Source organism: Chrysochloris asiatica, unplaced genomic scaffold (genome assembly GCF_000296735.1).
Source record: "Chrysochloris asiatica unplaced genomic scaffold, ChrAsi1.0 scaffold00043, whole genome shotgun sequence".
NCBI lineage: Eukaryota > Metazoa > Chordata > Mammalia > Afrosoricida > Chrysochloridae > Chrysochloris > Chrysochloris asiatica.
The window spans coordinates 11,390,903-11,410,376 of NW_006408561.1; the positions used below are offsets into that span (position 1 = coordinate 11,390,903).

At 35.3% G+C, this 19,474-nt stretch overlaps 1 pseudogene; it reads left to right on the top strand.

Annotated features, from left to right (window-relative positions):
* LOC102828915 overlaps positions 1 to 18,929 on the top strand; it is a 125,925-nt pseudogene extending 106,996 nt beyond the window's left edge.
* The last annotated feature ends 545 nt before the right edge of the window (positions 18,930 to 19,474 follow it).

The window sequence follows — 19,474 nt, forward strand, 5'->3', positions numbered from 1 at the left end:
GAATGCCAATAATTCTTAAGTTATTCTTCTTTATGTTATCCAGCATGAATCTTAGACTCTTTTCAGATATTTTAATCCTTTTTTCTGCTTACTCTTCTATCTTAGCAGTATTGAGAGATTTGTCTTCCAGTTCTGGTTCTGGCTTCCATCTCTTCAGTACTACCCCTTTGCCCTTTCAGTGCATTGTCCATTTCTGATATATTATTATTAATCATCTGGACTCCTTTTCACAGGTTTTGGATCATTTTCAGTGCCATATATATCTTGCTTGATTGCTCCTATAGCACTTTCTTGACTTCTTCTTTATTTTCCTCCACCCCTTTTCGGAGCATTTGAATTTGTTTCCATATCATTCTTCTTAATTCTTTCTCAGACAGATCCAGAGCCTGCTCTTCTCCTGGAAAGTCTGTGTCTTCTTCCAGCTTATTTGTCTCAGTTACTTTTTTTATGTTTTTCAACATATGTTGAGATCTTTAATTGTGTTTTCTTGGACATTTTCGGCAGATATGTGAGTTTTAAAAGCTTAATTGGATGTATGTTTCTTTGTTGTTAAGCTTACTAAGTGTCTCCTGGTGGATATGATCTAAAAATAGGCTTCCCTTTTCATGTGAAATTCCTAGAAGCTGGTTTTGGGTCTTGTTCAGATGGTGGGGTATTACAGGGTATGCTTGTAGCTTGGCAATATGAGCACAGTTGCTGTTTCTTCTTGGTTAAGTTAGGGGTAGAAAGCTCCAACCCCTGGGAAAAGAGTGAGACCAAAAGGACCAAAGACCAATTTTTCATCTTTCACTTTTCACCTATCTTTCCTCTTCACTCCAATCGTGCCCTCACTGCCCAGCCCAGATGCCTTCTGGGGGTGATAGCACACCCCTAAAAGGGTCCAGCATTGTACTACAGTTTTCCAACAGCACAGAGAGGAACCCCAGAGGTTGCTTTTTATGACATCTGTATCTGGGACCCAGCCCCAATGTTTACCTGGGTGGGATCCTTTATCCCTGCTTGCATAGCAAAAGCCAGTGGACAATCACAATTTTATTTTTGCTTTTGATTGGTGGTTTCTGTCTCTGGTCCTTTTGGTCTCTGTTTTTGGTCCTTTTGGTCTCACTCTTATCCATAAGGTCGCTATCAGTCGGTACTGACTCGATGGGACCTAACAACAACAACAACAACAACAACAATAAGGAACAATAAAACTAAAAAGCCCTGCTTGAGTCAGAGATAGCCTCAAAAAAAACAAACAAACAAAAAAATCCAGGCAAAAGGATCCTAATTTAGTAGATCAGATAATGGAGCAATTTATGTTCCAAGATGGCATGACAACAACAATAAACAATGGTGAAATCTGCTAGCAGTTAATGATTGCAGAGTATGATACTAAAATAAAACTAGCTAGAAGCTTACCTGGCCTGGGGAACAAAAGGACAAGTTTAACTAAAATTACTATCATGCCTGGGAGGGTGTGATTCAGGTCGACTCTGCACATATCCATTAAAGAGTGCTATCAGAAGCTGCAGAATACCAGGGAATTAGATTTAGCTGAAATAATCTAGCCAGGTTACAAACAAAACAAGCTAACAGCAAAAATGTGGCTACTATATAAAGGCTTTGAAAATACTTGTAAAAGTGAAAGGATAGCAAGTGTTTTTTGATAATGCTATGGTCAATCAGAACTGACAAATCTGTGTTGAAAGAAATACAATCAAATGTTACTTAGAATCCGGGATGAGGGACATCTCTTATACTTTAGACATGTTATCAGGAGGAACCAGCTCCTGAAAAAGGATATGTTTGGTTAAGTGAAGAGTCTTCAAAAATGAGGAAGATCCACAACAAAATGCATTGACACATGACAGCAGCAATGGGTTCAAGTGTAACAATTATAAGAATGGTGCAGAATAGGACAGTGTTTCAGTCTGTTGTATACAGGATCACTATGAGTTGTAACCAACTCAATGATAACTAACAAGAATAAATGGTCTTAGACATTAGTTTCAATAATTTCATAAAAAACAAGCAAAATGAAGGTAACAGTTAATGTTAGATACTTTTATTAAAAAGTAAATTTTACTTTTGGCAGCAATTAGGGTTATGGGGAAGATCACATTGATTAAGGGTTTTGTTAAACTAGTTGCTGTAATTGCTTTTAATAACTGTCCATCTGTAAAACACTGAATTGACAAAAGTTGTGTGATATGTTTTAAGCAATGCAAAAAAAAAAAAAAAAGAGAGAGAGTAGCTGCTGAGGTTACTTCTGTACAACCAAACACCTCATGGGATTTGGTTCCTTGGTTTAGGGTCAAAGTTTCATGAGACAGTCTATCTACTTGGTCTGATAACATGTTTCGTGCTTCTGGCATACCTCCTACTTATTGCATAGTGCTTGAGGTTTTAGAAAAATTGAAAGCAGCCACTCAAGGCACAATTGATTTCCAGTCACCTGGAACAACAGGAAAAAAAGGGACTCATAAATAAAAGTAGGATATAAAAGAGTAGTCATATGAAAATGGGACTAGCTGCCTCCATGAACAACTGTTTCTTTAAAAGAATTGGATAGTGCTGGACTATCATTATGTATTATTTTGATCAAATATTTCATTGAAGACTCTGATCAAAAACAGGAAAATGAAGAACAGAATTTTAAATTATTGTGGGCTCTATACAATCCGGAGACCTGGGAGTGGGGGAGTTGAAGAACTTCTGAAACTATGACCCTAAGGTAAACTTGAAACTTTTAGCTAACAGTATCCCTGAAGTAATCGTAAAACAATTAAAAGTTTAGTTTAACCAGTAAAATGGTGAATACCTTGAGCATTATGCTATTTTTAAGAACTATTTATATAGTATCAAATTGACAAGAGCAGCTAGAAATAGCAACCACAGGGAGCAGTGAGCTTATATTTGTTGTTGTGAAGTGCCCTCAAGTGGGTTCCAACGCAAAGTGATCCTGTATGCAGCTGGTGAGTTTGAACTTCTGACCTTGGTGCCTACAACTACATACATGTCCTACAGTGTCACATCAGGAGGAACAACTCAGAAAAAAAAAGGTGATATTGGTTTCACAACTAAAAACATATGATCAATATCACTACATGGTACTTGTAAAAGTTGTTGTGTTGGTTTATGGTTTTCAGTATATAGTGCAAAAAACATGGCACCATTCCTCCCATGACTCTCCCATCTGGGCTCAATAATTCATTACAATGGCAACACAGAACTCAGATATATACTCACATGTATGGGATTTATTAGGAAGTTAACTGGGTATAGTTAAGGGTCAGAAATGTTCAGGGCACAATTCTTCCAGTCAGAACAGACTCTCCTTAGCCATACCCTCAGGAAATACTCTCTGCCTGGCCAATTTTACAAAGTTCTTTTGGGGCTATTGATAAATGCCCACAAGGACACACCATTCTACCATAAGACTCAGCTCTAGCTCTGTAAGTCACTAAACCTAACTCCCCAATTAAGTTGCTCTTGTCACCCCACTATTTAAGCAAGTCTTCTGTCCAAAGTCAATTGACTTGATTTGTTCTGTGGGCTGGGAAGCTCAGCACTCTGTCTGGTATTCTTGTTTTTGTTTCTATTGCTGTTCCTCCACTTCTTCTCCAATGTCACAGCTTTCTGTTCCTGGGTTGAGGAGGTTCAGTGTACAGGGATCTCAGGATCCAAAGGGCGTATGCTACTCCTGGCTCTTTCTTCTTTAATGGTAATGATATACCTCCATTTCTGCTTCTAGGATGGCTCATTTTTACCTGTGCTAGAGTTTCATGTTTTTATAAATACAATTAACTCAATTAATAGCTACAGCTGAATCATATAATCTTATCAGTATCTTCTCCCATCCTATCTTACCCAGACCATCAGGAAGAGATTTTTCGAGGGAGTTTCAAAGACTAAGCCTAGAATAGACATATTACATATTTCACTGTACCACATGTAGTCCAAACAACAACAAAATAAACACAACTTAAAGAAACAAAAAACAAGATTTACCCATATATGTTCTAAGTCATTACAACACTATGCACAACAGAATAAAGTACTGCCCAGTCCTGCTCCATCCTCACAACGGATATACCTGAGCATGGTTTGACATTGACTGTTTACTTTTAGTATAGTGCTCTGTGTATTTCTTCCATCTTCTTTCGTGCTTAATGCATCATTCTGTATTTGTCCATAGAATCCTCCAATATTACAAGTCAAGGCTTGAATTTTTCTGTTGGTGCCTTCAGCTTGAGAAATGCTGAGCACGTTTATCCTTTTTGGTTTTCTAACTCCAAGTCTTCACACATTATGTATCTTTTTCTTTCTTTTCTAAAAATAGAAATAATGTTTAATATTCATATCTAACTCAGATTTCTTGGAGATTTGATTGAAAACCTTGTTTTTTTCATTTTTATTGTGAATTTAATGAAGGTTCACAGAGCAGATGATCAGTTTTACATTTAATAAATCTACTTTGCTTAATTATATGGTCACAATCCCTTTCATATGCAGTTACTAATATTTACCTCTATTCAGTTTAACTATTGTCTTCACCCTGTCTCACATTACCTTCATCTTTCCCCTATGAATCTCCCTCTTGTTGCATGTTGCCTGACCTTCACCCATATTAACATGTGTATACCCTCTTGCCTGAGAAAAATTTTCTCTCCACCCACTGTACCCATCATAGATTGTTTGGTTTATCAAGAAAACTTTTTTTTTTTTTAACATTTTGCAACATTGGTCTCATAAAATGTTTGTCCTTTTGTGATGGCTAAATGTTCAACAATGTTCAACCAGGTTCAACTATTTTGTGAGGTTCTTCACAGATTCATTATTCTTCACATTTTGTAGCATTCCATTATGTGTATAGGAGTCCTGATGGGACTCTGTGGGTTAATGCACTAGACTGCACAGTTGGGTTGAATGCAATGTCGGCAGTTCAAACTCACCAGATAGTCCTTGGAAACCCTATACAGCGTCACTATGGGTCGGAACTGACTTGACAACACTTAGCAATACCAACAAACAGTACCAAAGTTTGTTTAACTATCCTGTTGATAAGCATTTAGGCTGCCTCCATCTTTTTGATATGTCACTTATAGACAAAATATTGAAGGATCCTGTTTACATTCAGTATAATTACCAAGAGGTAAAAATTTATTGTTGCAATTTTTTCCATGTGCTTATTTTTGTAGCACTGCTAGATTCTTTGTTCCACATAATTATATGTGCTGAGTTCATTTTGTTTGTGAGGTTTCTCTTCATTTTTATCTATGTTGTGTTAATGTTTATTAAACTGAGAATGTATGTTGTGTCAATGTTTACTATATTGATGGCAAGATTCTTTCCTTGTCTATGAATTTGGAAAGTTCGGTTATTATATGTCTTAATGATTTTCTTTTGGCATCTATTGTATTTAAGGTTCGCTCAGCTATTTGTATGTTTTTCTTCTCATCTTTGATGATGTTAGGGAAGTTTTCTTCCAACAACTCTTGGACAATTTTCTCTGTGCTTTTTATCATTTCTTTCTGTTTTGGGATTCTAATCACCTGTTAGTTATTCCTCTTCATGATGCCCCACATAAATTTTAGGCTTTCTTTGGATTGTTTCATTCTTTTTCGGATTGTTCTTCTAGCACACTTGCATTAAGAGATTTATCTTGAAGTGATTTATTTTCAAGATTTATCTTGAAAATTCAAAGCAAGCTTCTTCCATTGCTTTGAATCTTCTTCTTTCCTCTTTAAATGTACTGTCCCTTTCGGAAATATTAGACTTAATCTTCTGGATTTCTAATTGTAAGTTTTGTATTGTTTTAATATTTACATTGATTTTGTATGTTTGTTCTTTTAGCATTTTTCTGAATTATCCTAATTTTTCCGTTTCTTACTTTCCTTATCTTTCTGCCAATTTGTTAAATGTACCAAAATATCATTCTTTTGATTTTATTTTTTGCTATTTCCATTACTATTTTTTTCCCTCAGAAATATTTTCTGTCTTTGCATCTTGCTCATTTATTTGAGCCATTCTTTCTTGTTTCTTCTTGTGAGCTAAACTTGTTGTCTCCAGGGCATTGTGGGGCTGTCACATTTGTAAAAATAAGCAATGCATTTTGGGGATCCAGAGGGGAGAAATCTCTGGTAGGCTTCTGTAATTCTAGAAACACATGAGGTAGATGTGACAAGAGACTTACTGGCCCTAGACAGAGTTCCTATTGGCTTCTGTGTTATCTATGTTCAGGGCACTCAATCCAGAATATTTCATTGGATCCTTGAAGGTGTTGGTTTCAGTGACTGTTAGGACCACAGGGAGGGTGGGGGCAGGATGACAGGTTAAATATTGGTCTTATGACTCTTTGGGCTTTTAGGTCTGGAATTAAGTCCACCTGAATCCAGACACCAATGTGACACTCCAAAGGAGTCCAGCAGGCTCCCCAACTCACACTGGTGTGACTACCAACCACATGATTCCGAGCTCTTAGAGAGCAGGGTCTGTGTTTGGGATGGATGAGGATGGGAGCTGGCGACACTTTTCTTGTCATCAAAGCAAATCTGTTCTGCCATGCCTTCCTCCACTGCCAAAGCTGCTCACAAGATGGTGGAGCTAAGTCTGATAAGCCTCTTACCAACCAATCTACCTCTCTTGCTTCTTTCTAACCTTTCTTCTGAAGTTCAGGGTACCAGAATTTTCACCTGTGTATTTTATTTGGTCTCTCATATCTTTGTTGTAGAGGGTCCATTGTAGTCCACAATCTTGCCATGCACTTTTCTTTATCATACTTGTCTGTCTTTTTAAGCCACCTTTTGAAATTTTTTGTTCAGCTCCTTTATTGCATCATTTCTTCATTTTGCTTTAACATCACTACACTGGAGAGCATTTCAGAGTCATTTCTAACACCAATTTTTGTCTTTTCTTTCTTTCCTGTCTTTTTAATGACTTTTTGCTTTTCTTATGTGTGATATTCTTAATGTCATTCCATAGCTCTTCTGTGGAATGCATCACATATTTTCTTGAAATAGAATCTAAATTCAGGTGAGATGTGTTCAAGATCATATTTTGGATCATGTGAATTTGTTTTCATTTCTTTCATCCTCAGCCTGAACTTGTATATTAGCAATTGATGGCCCATTCCACAGACTTCCACTTCTCTTGTTTTGGCTAAAGATATTGAGCTTTTCCATCTTTATTTTTGCCACAAAAGTAGTCAGTTTGACTAGTCTTTATTTCATCTGGTGAGGTTCATCTGTATATTTGCTTTTTATGGTGTTGTAAAAAAAATATTTGCAATGAATAAGTCATTGGTCTTGCAAAATTCTATCTTGAAGTATCCAGAATCATTTCTGTCACTAAGGCCATATTTTCCAACTACTGAGTCTTCCTCTTTGTTTCCAATTTTGCATTCCGATCACCAATAATTATCAGAAAATATTTATTGCATACATGATCAATTTCAGGCTGAAGAAATTGGTAGAATTTTTTAATTCCATCATCACTGGCTTCATTAGTTGTTGTGTACATTTGACTAATAGTAGCATTAACTATTCTTCTTTTAGGCGTATGGATATTATCCTATCACAGACAGCATTGTACTACAAGATGGGTCTTGAAATGCTCTTTTTGATGAAGAATGTGACATCATTCCTGTTGAATTTGTTGTTTCCAGTATGGTAAATCATATGATTGTCAGATTCAAAATGGCCAATATCTGTCCAATTCAGCTTACTCGTGACAAGGATATAGATTTTTGTACATTCCATTTTATTTTTGACAACTTCCAATTTTCCTTGATTCATATATTTTACATTACATTTTCTGATTATTTGTGGATGTTTACAGCTGTCTCTCCTCATTTTGAGCTGTGCCCCATTAGCAAATGAAGGTCCAGAAAGCTTTACTCCATTCACGTTATCATTGTCAATTCTACTTTGAGGAAGCAGCGTTTCCCCAGTCATACTTTGAGTGTCTTCTGATCTGAGGGGCTCATTTCTGTCATTATATTTGACAGTGTTCTACTGCTACTCATCAGGTTCCATACATAATTTGAGTAAACATGTAAATCATAAAAAACAAGTTTTTTTTTTTCTTTTCCAGTCCTAAAAAGTCTGAAAGAAATAGGTGTTACTGTATATGTTTTAGTACTCATAAGGATTCTGGGAACTTCAGGGTTGTCTGTTTTAATAGTGAAGCTTTATGAGAAAGGTTATTTGCATTGTATCTAGAATACTGGGTAGACTTTTGATTAGGTTGTGTCAAAATAGGTCATTAGGTTGTGTCAAAATAGGCCAAGAGAATAATGTGGACTATACTGGATTTAAAATGAATAATTATTGAATCTAGATAATAAGAAATGTTAGGGAGAAATGACAAGAGGTAAAACCAGAAAACGAGAGGATGGCACATGGAGACCAGAAACAGATTTTTTGTTTGTTTGTTTTTGTTTAACTTTTCATGGATTTGTTCTGTTCGGTAGGAATTAAGTCAGCCAAACTGAGAACAGACCTAAAAAAGATAAGAGCATAAGAGGAAAGTATTTTTGGAGTGTATATATCACATGGAGATTGATATTGGAGTTTAGAGAGGTTAGTAGAATAGTTTATTAGGAATTGTTAATCTGAGAAAGGATTTTAAGTTTATTTGCAGGGAAAGGAGTAATCAAAGTTTTCAAAGAAAGGGTATCCATGATGGATTTTTCTTATTACATATGGCATTAAGCTAAAAACCAAAATGAAACAAACAAGAAACCCCAATCTCACTGCCTTTGCATTGATTTCAGCTCATAGTAAACCTATAAGGTAGGATAGAAATCCATAGTGTTTCCAAGATTGTAAATCTTGATCGAAGCAGAATATGTTTTTTCTTCCATAGAGTTGCTGGTGGTTTTGAACCACTGTCAATAGCTCAACTCTTAACCACTGTACTACTGAATCTCCTGACAAATAGTAAAGAGTAGTCAAAACTTGACACCAGAATTAACTTGAGGTTCTTAAGAGAGATGTTCCAAGAATTAAAATATCAACCCAGTGTCTTAGTAAGCATCAAGATCACCATATCAAACAGATTCCTGTGCCTTTTTGAGATGTGGACCATCTTTGCCTGGGAAAATTTAACCTTTTGGTCCCTTTTCTGAGAGTAGTACCACAGTCGAGGCCAATTAGTAGGGATCGACCCAACTAAGAGAGATTCTTTATCAGCCTGATGCTGACTAGACCTGAGAAGGCACCTGGTGAAACCAACATAAGTCTGAAAAGATGGGCACTCATTGAAGTTTCCTGGTTTGGAGAATGTATTTTGTTTTTAGAGGAGTGAACATCATCCCTGCGGATGCATAAGATTCATACAAAAACAAACCAATCTCTGTTAGAAGAAGTACAGCGAGAATGTTTCCCATACTTTGGACCTATTGTCAGGAGGGACTAGTCCTTAGAGAAGGAAATCATGTTTGGTAAAATGGAGGGCCAGAGAAACAGAGGAAGACCTCCAACAGGATGAATTGGCACCATGGCAGCATTCATGGTCTCAAATGTAGCAATGATTGTGAGGTTGGCCCAGAATCAGGCAGTATTTCCTTCTGCTATGCATAGGGTCACTATGAGTCATAGTGACCCTGTACAGGTTTTCTGAGGCTGTCATTCTTTATGGCAGCAGAAAGCCTCATCTTTTTTCCTGCAAAACTGCTGACCTTTTGGGTAGCAGCCCTACTCAAACCACTATGCTACCAGAGCTCCTTAAAGACCTTTTTAGCAGTGTTAAGCAAAGATGGCACTTCAAAGACTAAGACTCAAACCATAGTATTTTCAGTCACCTCATATGCATGGCAAAGCTGGGCAATGAATAAGGAATAACACAGAAAAACTGTTAAGTTTGAAATATGGTATTGGCAAAGAATATTGAATATATATGGAATGCAAAATGAGTGAATAAATCTGTCTTAGAAGCAGTATAGTTCAAAGAATGTAGAGTGGCAAGTCTTTGTCTCAAGAACTTTGAAAATGTTACGAAGAGGGACCAGTTCCTTGATAATGATATCATTCATAGTCAAGTACAGAGTCAGTAAAAAAGAGGAAGATCCTCATCAAGATTGATTGACACAGTAGCTGCAACAATCAGCTCAAAATTAGCAATGTGTTAAGGATTGTGAAGAGTTGACTAATGTCTCCTTCAGTTGTACACAGAGTCGCTGTATTTTGGAATTGATTCAATGGCATATAATAACAACCAAACCAGTCTTTCAATCTAATCTGTACTTATTATATGGTCTATTTGAAAATCCCAAAAGAAAATGAATCACTGAAATTTTATCACTTAAGAGCTAAATTGTCTAGATTGGAATTATGTCTATGACCCTTTTGATTTTTACCAACTATTTGACTTTGAGCCTTTTACTTCTCTATGTTATAGTTCATTTATATGAAAAGGATGCTTATCAATAGTACCTACATTATGCTATTTCTTGAAGATTAAGTGAGTTATTTGTGCAGAATACTTTATAATGACAGGGAAAAATTGAGTGCTGAATAAATGTTAGCTGTTTTTCTTTGTATATATAATTCTGAGAAATAAATCAATGAATAGCTATAATAAATGTAGTGAGTTTCATTTTCAATATCATACTATTTCCTTGCACTATACCATAGCATTACATTATATTCCAAGTACACACAATGCCACAACTAGAAACGATTTTCAGGCACGACTTTCAGTATAAAGTAGCTCTGGTAGTTTAGTGGGTACGCGTCAGGCTGCTAACCTCAAGGTCAGCAGTTTGAAACTACCTGCTGTTCCAGGAGAGAAAAATGAGGCTTTCTGCTCCTGTAAAGTTTGACAGCCTCGGAAAACTCTGTAGAGGGTAACTATGAGTCAGACATGACTCCACAGACTATAACCAGTACCAACTTTCAGTAGAACAATAATTTTAGGAACTTAGTAAATTCTATTTTATTCTTTCATTGTTTACTTGCATTCTGCTCTTGATCCTTCTAATTATTTATTTGAGAAGTGATAAACATTAGAGGGAGTCCTGGTGTGGCGCTGTGGGTTAATGCGCCAGACTGCAATGCCATTTGAACTGCAAGGTTGGCGGTTCAAGCTCACCAGCTGCTCCTTGGACACCCTATACAGTATCGCTATGGGTTGGAATCAACTTGATGGCACTTCACAACAACAACAACAACAACAAACATTAGAGAGCCTTTTTATACTGTGGAAGAAAATTCTTCAGTAGCACCATCAGATATTTTTAGTATATAATTAATTCATGGGACTGGAAGAAGATAGCAAGTCTTTTTGCATGACCTACCACAGTGAGTTAAATGTGAAATCTGGATTAGTTCAGTAGTAAGAAAATCAAACATGGAATATATAAACAGAAGGATACAGTGTAACAGCATAGAAAAGTCAGTATTTTGGGAATTATAATTTCAAGTTTTAAATCTTGCCATGATAGAATACTATGTAACCTTTACTTACTTTTGATAATCTTCAGGCATTATAATAACACATAAAGTCCATAAGTATTTGTTGGTATAATAACACATATAGTCCATAAGTATTTGAGTATGCAATGAGTTGATTTCTAAAATTTCAATGCCTAAACGTTTTGTTGTTGTTTCTATAGATTCATGATTGCTAAGTATTTATTATATTGAATGCCAGTGTAAAAATGGTTCATGGCCAGCCTTACAAATGCAGTCCCATGTTCTCTAAAACCTACTGCAAATACATAAAGATTCAAGTCATTTTACCAATAAAAGTAGGAAAATTAAAAAATGACCAAATATATTCTGAAACATCTGTGTCAAATAAAAGTTTCTGTGAAACTTTTCTCAATGATTACAAAAACCTTTGTGTGAATAGATGTTAGCTGTTGTTGACTTACCAAGAAAGAGAAGAATGTGAAGACCCACTCAGCAGTTCTTTACTGTATATGACAAGATTTGAGACTTGTAACAGGGAGAAGAGTAAGATAATTAATTGGGATGAGTTACAGGAGAATGATTGTGAAGCTATTAATTTTAATTTTCTATTAACCAACTATCTCAATTTGAGAAATGACTTGCTGATGAGACACAAAAAGGGAAAGAGAAATAATGACTTTTGACTTGTTAACTTTTGACCAATCACATGAGCAGAGACTTAAATTAATGAACACTGAAGCACAAAATAGAGATCCTGGCTAAAGTACTTCATAAACAGGTAGGGAAAAATGCTTAAAACCCAAGGGGAGATATTCCTTTAAGGCAAGAATTAGTAAATGTTTGAGATACCATTCCTGAAATGAAAATTCTGGTTGCTCCAGATAATTTGCCTTGCCCCTTCTCACAACATTTTAAAGCAAATTACTGAATCAATTAGATCTGCTCTCATTCAATACTACTACACCAATAAAGAACCAGTATGGAATTTAAACCTAGCTATAATTAAACAATTAGTTACAAAATATCAAAATCAACTGAAAATATTCTTCAGTGGAAACATTTTCAGAGAAGAAGAATAAACATAATTTCCCAAGGTTTCAAAAAATCAGTACGAACATGGACTTTCTAAAAAAAGGAAATATTAGAATCTCTGTTCTGTTATAAATACATCATGGAGCCCTTCAGAGCATGGCTCTACCTTCTTTCCTTTTTCTTTTTGAAGCAGATTAAATTATATTACTCGTCTATTTCATCTTTTCGTTGGTTCTCCTGTTCACTCTAAGGGGAAAAAAAATCCTGAGAATGACTTATAATGTCTTACACGATTTGCTCTCTTACAAATTCTCTGACATCAGCACCTTCGGTTCTTCGTCTCGATCGTCTATATTTCTTTGACACTATGCTCAGTACTTACTAAAAGCTATTCCTTCTGTCTTTCCCAGATAGTTTCATGACAAACTCTTTCATTTTCTCTCAGGCTTTGCTCAAATGTCTAACATCTCAAGATGACAACTCTGCCACCTTATTAATGTAAATTTCCATGCACACTCCTTGTACATATGCACCTTTCTTTCTCTGCCCTATTTCTTGTTTTCCTTCACAGCAATTGTCATATTCAAATGGTGGTGGTTATGGTGGCTGTTTGCTATGGCTTCTGTTCTGATTCATAAAGACCCCGTTAGAGGGTTTCTGAAGCTGTAAATCTTTACAGGAACAGAAAACCTCATCTTTCTCCTGTTTTGAGTGGCTGGTAGATTTGAAGTGCTGACCTTGTGGTTTGCAGTCTAACTCATAACTCACTATGCTACTAGGATTCATTATTCAAATGGTTTATACTATGTATTCATGTATTACATTTTTGCTTTCATCTCCTTGTTCCACTAAAATCGAATTTACACTAATCAGGCCTTGGAGTATTTGGTTTATTGATAAACCCTAAGCACCTAGGGCAGTAACTGAAACATAGTTGTTATTGTTGTGGTTAAGTGCCATTGATTCTATTCTGACTCATTGTCCCCCTGTATAGGGTTTCCAAGGAGCAGCTGGTGAACTTGAACCACCAACCTTGAAGTCCAGCACAACAATCCACAGCATTATACCAAGACTCCTGAAACACAGTAGTAAGTGGTCAATGTTTGTTCAATGAATTGTTAAATGAATGAAGCAAAAATTTAAAGCTAAGTATATGTATAACCACAGCTTTCCTATTCTAGAGAAAAAAATGTCAGAGCTAAGAATACCCAAAGTAAGTCATAAATATAAGGTAGTATTCATAGATGCAGATAATATTAAAACAGACATAAAGTTTCATTTTCTTGATTCTATTCAAAGAAACTTGAAAGATCTAATGATGTATTTTTTTCTAGGAAAATTCTGCTTTAAGAAATATAAAATACTCATAATTCAAATGCCTGAAAATATTGAGAAATTTCAAAGAAACTTCTCAAAGAGTATCAGTACAAAAAGGTGCTTTGTGGGTTGTTTTTTTTTTAGTGAATTATTACAATGACTGATCCTTTCAGGAAAAAAAAAAAAAAATTTCTGGTATGATTTAAGATGTCCCGGAACATACAGCAAGAGATGATAAGTTTCACAAATTTATTTTTTATGCCACCCCGACTGTTATTCAAACATGACAAAATAGCAACAAGAAGAAAACTATAACTCAATATCAAAGCAGAAAGTCTGAATTAAATACTGAGAAACAGTAACCTAGAAATATACAAATTTATATTACAAAGCAAAAAAAAAAAAGGCATCTGGCCTTTGTTCTAGAAAATTCATTATTATAATTTATCCTTTCAAATGTTGGATAAAAACAACATGCTCTATACATTTTGAAAAAAATTGAAAGGAAATTAAGTGGACTTACTTTTATTGATAGAGGAAAATTTATAAAATAAAACCAGTGCCATATTTAAAATGAATTAATCTATCACCATTTCCTGGTGTGGCGCTGTGAGTTAATGTGCCAGAGACTGCAAAGCCATTTGAACTGCAAGATCAGCGGTACAAGCTCACCAGCTGCTCCTCAGAAACCCTATATAGGGTCCCGGTGGGTCGTAACCAACTCGATGACACTTCACAACAACAACATTATTATTTAACTTTTATTGTTGTCTCAAAAATTGGAAAACATAATTATATAAAAGGAAGAAAACATTATATAAAAAGAAAACAATTATATAAAATAGAAGCAGAAATTAACTATATTCATGATGGATTTCTTTACAAACTTAGACAATTCAGCACATTTACAGATTTTTTAAAAATAGACAATATAAAATATTGTTTTTCTACATCAAAATTAACAAACAATGTCTAAGACTTCCCATTACAATTAATAAATCAACAAAAAAAGTGAGACATGTATATAGGTAAAAATATTTTGGATCTCTAAAGCAGAAACAATTCATCTAAAACACAAAAGCAAATTTAAATGACTAATTACTCATATTACTTTTCCTTTCATATAAAGACTTACTATAGAGAGTATTCTGATATTTAGAAAACATATTTGTAAAGTACATTACATCTCTATCAGAAAAACAATTCCTTCTGAACTATTTTTAATAAAATAATTCAAAAATTTTTCTGTGGGGAAGAATATATAAGAATTTATTTTGAAATGTGAGTGAAAATACCCAGGAGAATTTTATAAATTAGAGCAAGGAAGAATAAAATTCTTAGAAATATTTAAACAATGTTGAAACAATTAAACTAGTTTGAAACTAAGAATGTATAAATATAGTAATGATGAATAATTGAAATACCATAAAGAGAATCAAAGACACATATTTATGAAAATTCAATAGGTATGAAAATGATACTGTATATTTGTGGATGAATAAAACTGGCTCTTTGCTCCATTATTTGTATCAGAATGAATTCCAAATAGATCTAATATTTTAATGCCAAAACTAGGCAGGAGCATTCTTAGAAGAAAAAACATGGAATTTAAAATATTAAAATAGGAACAGAGAGATTCTTTTTAGATATGTTAAAATATCCAAGAAGATACCAAGTATTTGAAAAGCATTCAGAATTTTAAGGATGTTTTAACTACATTTTACTAGATATAAACTTAAGCACAAAAATAATATAAACTTTAAGCAGCAACAAACTTGGGAAAATGAGAATATATATAGTGGATAAAGAGTAAATTATCTAAATATATAAAGAATTTTAGAAATCAAGTAACAAAACAACAAACTATTGTCAAAAGATAATTAATATGGGGAAAACCTACAAGAAGTATGACATCAAGATGATGTTTTTTTCCAAAAGCAAAAACTGTTAAATAAATGCAAATAAATGAGGAAATATGTCACATATAACTGGTGTATGATTTTATCATGTCACTAATAGTCTCATCTGTTGCTGGCAATATAAATTTGTGAAATGGTTTTAGATCACAATATGAAAATACTGTAAACTATAAATTGTGGTATTTTTTGGTCCAGCAATAATTGCTCCCATAAAAATAATGTATAATGTATATATTTAACTCTACATGAATTTTATAACTTCTGTATGTCATAATAAGCATATGCATATATATTTATCTACAATGATAAATTGATAGTTAAAAATGTCTGTTCTAAACATGTGGAGTACGTAATGTGTATTCAGGGAGTAAACCTACAACAGAGGGACATATTTAGTCTTCATTGTTATTTTTTATTTATTTATTTTAAATGTATATAATAGTTTTTTAACCATAAATTCTGATTGATCTTTATTATTATTTTTCTCTCTTAGTGTTTCTTACTATCTTCTTATTTATTATTGCTGCTAAGTAACCTTGAGTACATTCTAACTGCCTATGCTTGACTCAATTGGTACAGCCACTGCGTCAGTCCATTTTATTGAGGATCTTCCTCTCTTTCATTGACTCACTACTTTACCAATCTTAATGTCCATATCCTGATGAGATGAAGTTTTGCTATGTCATTCTGACTGTACTCACTCCAAGACAGATTTCTTCATTCCTCTGGCAGTCAATGTATATTTTCACCAACATTATTATTCAAATAGATAAAAGTCTTCTTTGTTCATCCATAGTCGTTGTACAGCTTTCACATGCATAAAAGGCAATTGAAAATAATCATAATACATAGTAATTACTGATCAATGTTCAAATAAATTTCATTGATCTACTATTCTTAATAATGCAGGAAATACCCATGAGTCAAAAGCCCTAAACCAAGAATGTTGTTGTTGTTGTTAAGTGCCATCGAGTCGGGTCCGACCCATAGCGACCCTATACAGGGTTTCTGAGGGTGTAAATCTTTACGGGAGTAGAAAGCCTCATCTTTCTCCCGCGGAGCGGCTGGTAGTTTCGAACCGCTGACCTTAAGGTTCGCAGCCCGATTCGTAACCACTACGCTACCAGAGCTCGGAAACCCTGTACAGGGTCGCTATGGGTCGGAACCGACTCGACGGCACTTAACAACAACAACAACAAACCAAGAATAGAACATTGAAAATAAACACATAACCATATGATCCCACCATAAACATAACCCTACCTACTCCCATCATCAATGCCTACATAACTCCTGTGTTAATCATGTTCTAGTTTTCCTTTTTATATATACTTACATGTCTATACATCTCTTTCTAAAATATGTTCTTAACTTTATTAATGTTTATCTATTTTTACCTATTGTAAAAAGGGTATGAAGTTTACCTAAGTTTCCTAGGACATTATAACAAACTACACAAAGTGGGTGATTTTGATGAACAGGAATTTATTTTCACACTGTTATGGAGACCAGAATTCAGCTTTTGGTGGGCAGGCACATTTCTTGGTGTCCCTTGGCTTACAGATGGATCACCACAAGATTTCTCCCCTCTGTTTATGATACTGTTTTTGTGTCTGTTCGTCTTTATTGTAAGAGGCTACTGATAATGGATTGGGACTAGGACTCACCTTACTCTAGTGTGATTTACCTGATAATATTTTACAAAGTAAGATTGTATTTCCTCATACAAGCTATTCATAGGTATAAGTATTAAGACTTCAACATGTCTTTTTGGGCAATAAAATTCTATCGATAACAAAGTTAAACTTAATTTACACTCAGAATTATATTGTTACTATTCATTCATGTTTTGGCATAGTACTATAACTGTTCCTTCTTTTTTAAAAAATGTTAGCTAATATTTCATTGTATAAATACACTACAGTTTATTTTTAATTTTATCTTCAGTATAGTACTAAGTTTCCACTGTTATGAACTGTTGCAATAAGCAGTTGTATAAATATTTTCTTGGTGTAAGTTAAGTTGAAGGAATCCTGGTATGGCCCTATAGGATAAGCACACAATGTCAAGGACAGCTTGAACTGCAAGGTTGGCAGTTCAGATTCACCAGTCTCTCATCAGAAACCCCATACAGGGTTGCTATGAGTAAAAACTGACTCAACAGCACTTAACAACAACTACAACAACAACAAGGTAAATACTCAGCCAAAGCAGTTACACCAAGTTATACTCTGACCAATAATATACCAGAAACACCGGGTACTGGCATCTTCAATATTTACCTATTCTGATACTGTCATCCCCTCCCTGCCCCCCCCAATCAATTTAATATTATTTGGTGCCAAAATATATCAAATGTTTTTTTCATATGTTTGTTGGTCACATTTGTTTCTTTTCCTTTGGTATGTTTACTTCTCATTTTGAATTGGGTAGCTTGTGCATAAAGTACATGGATATTGTAAGAACCAGCTAAACTGTCTCAGAAGAAGTGCAGTCAGAATGTTCATTAGAAACAAGGATGGCCTGACTTCTCTCTCAATATTTGGACTTGCTGTCAGGAGACATCAACACCTAGAGATAGACATCATGTAAAGCTGGCAAGGGTGGCCCGACCCCCCATGAGGCCATCCAGCGGCTGCGCAACACAGAGGAGATGCTAAGCAAGAAGCAAGAGTTCCTGGAGAAGAAGATCCAGCAAGAGCTGACCGCTGCCAAGAAGCACGGCGCCAAAAACAAGCACATGGCCCTCTAGGCACTCAAACGCAAGAAGAGGTTTGAGAATCAAATGGCACAGATTGATGGCACGCTATCAACTATCAAGTTCCAGTGGGAAGCCCTGGAGAATGCTAATACCAATACCGAGGTGCTCAAGAACATGGGTTACACCGCTAAGGCCATGAAGGCTGCTCAAGGCAACATGGACATCGATAAAGTGGATGAATTAATGCAGGACATTGCTGACCAGCAGGAGCTTGCAGAGGAAATCTCAATAGCTATTTCAAAACCTGTAGGGTTTGGAGAAGAGTTTGATGAGGATGAGCTCATGGTAGAATGAAAAGAACTAGAACAAGAGGAACTAGACAAGCATTTTCTGGAAATCAGTGGACTCGAAACAGTCCCTCTACTGAATGTTCCTGTAGCCCTGCCATCAAAACCAACCAAGAAGTAGGAAGAGGAAGATGATGACATGAAGGAATTGGAGACCTGGGCTGGGTCCATAGTAACTGGTCCAGGCCCCAGGCAAGGCCCAGACAGACTCTGATGGTATGCGGCAGCGGGCAGACACATGTGCGTGTGGGGTAAGAAGGAACTGGTGTAGGCATATCGCCATAGCTCTGAATCTCACTCCCAAGCAGTAAGGTGGCATCACTGCTCACGTTGCAGAGCAGGGTCTGCACCCAGTGGGGCGGGTGGTCAGGTGGGAGGTGCCTGCTGTTTATAATGTTGAATTTCTGTAAAATAAAGTGTATTTGAAAAAAAAAAGTTATTTGTTTATTTAAATTATTTGATGCAAGGTTAAACTCTTTACAAATAAGAATTATCTATTTCCAGTCAAGACTGTCTTTTTAATTCGTAACACACACATAGCACACATACACAGCATTTCTATGTGGAACTCATATGTATCTCAACTATATCATATCCAAATTTTTATGTTATCACCTCTGCCCTCAGAGTCCATGCATTTGATATTCATTCTCCATCTAAAAGACAAATAAAAACCTTAAACCAACAACATACCAACCTTTTCTTTTACCTATCCTATATAATAAGGAGCTCTGGTAGCGTAGTGGTTACAAATCAGGC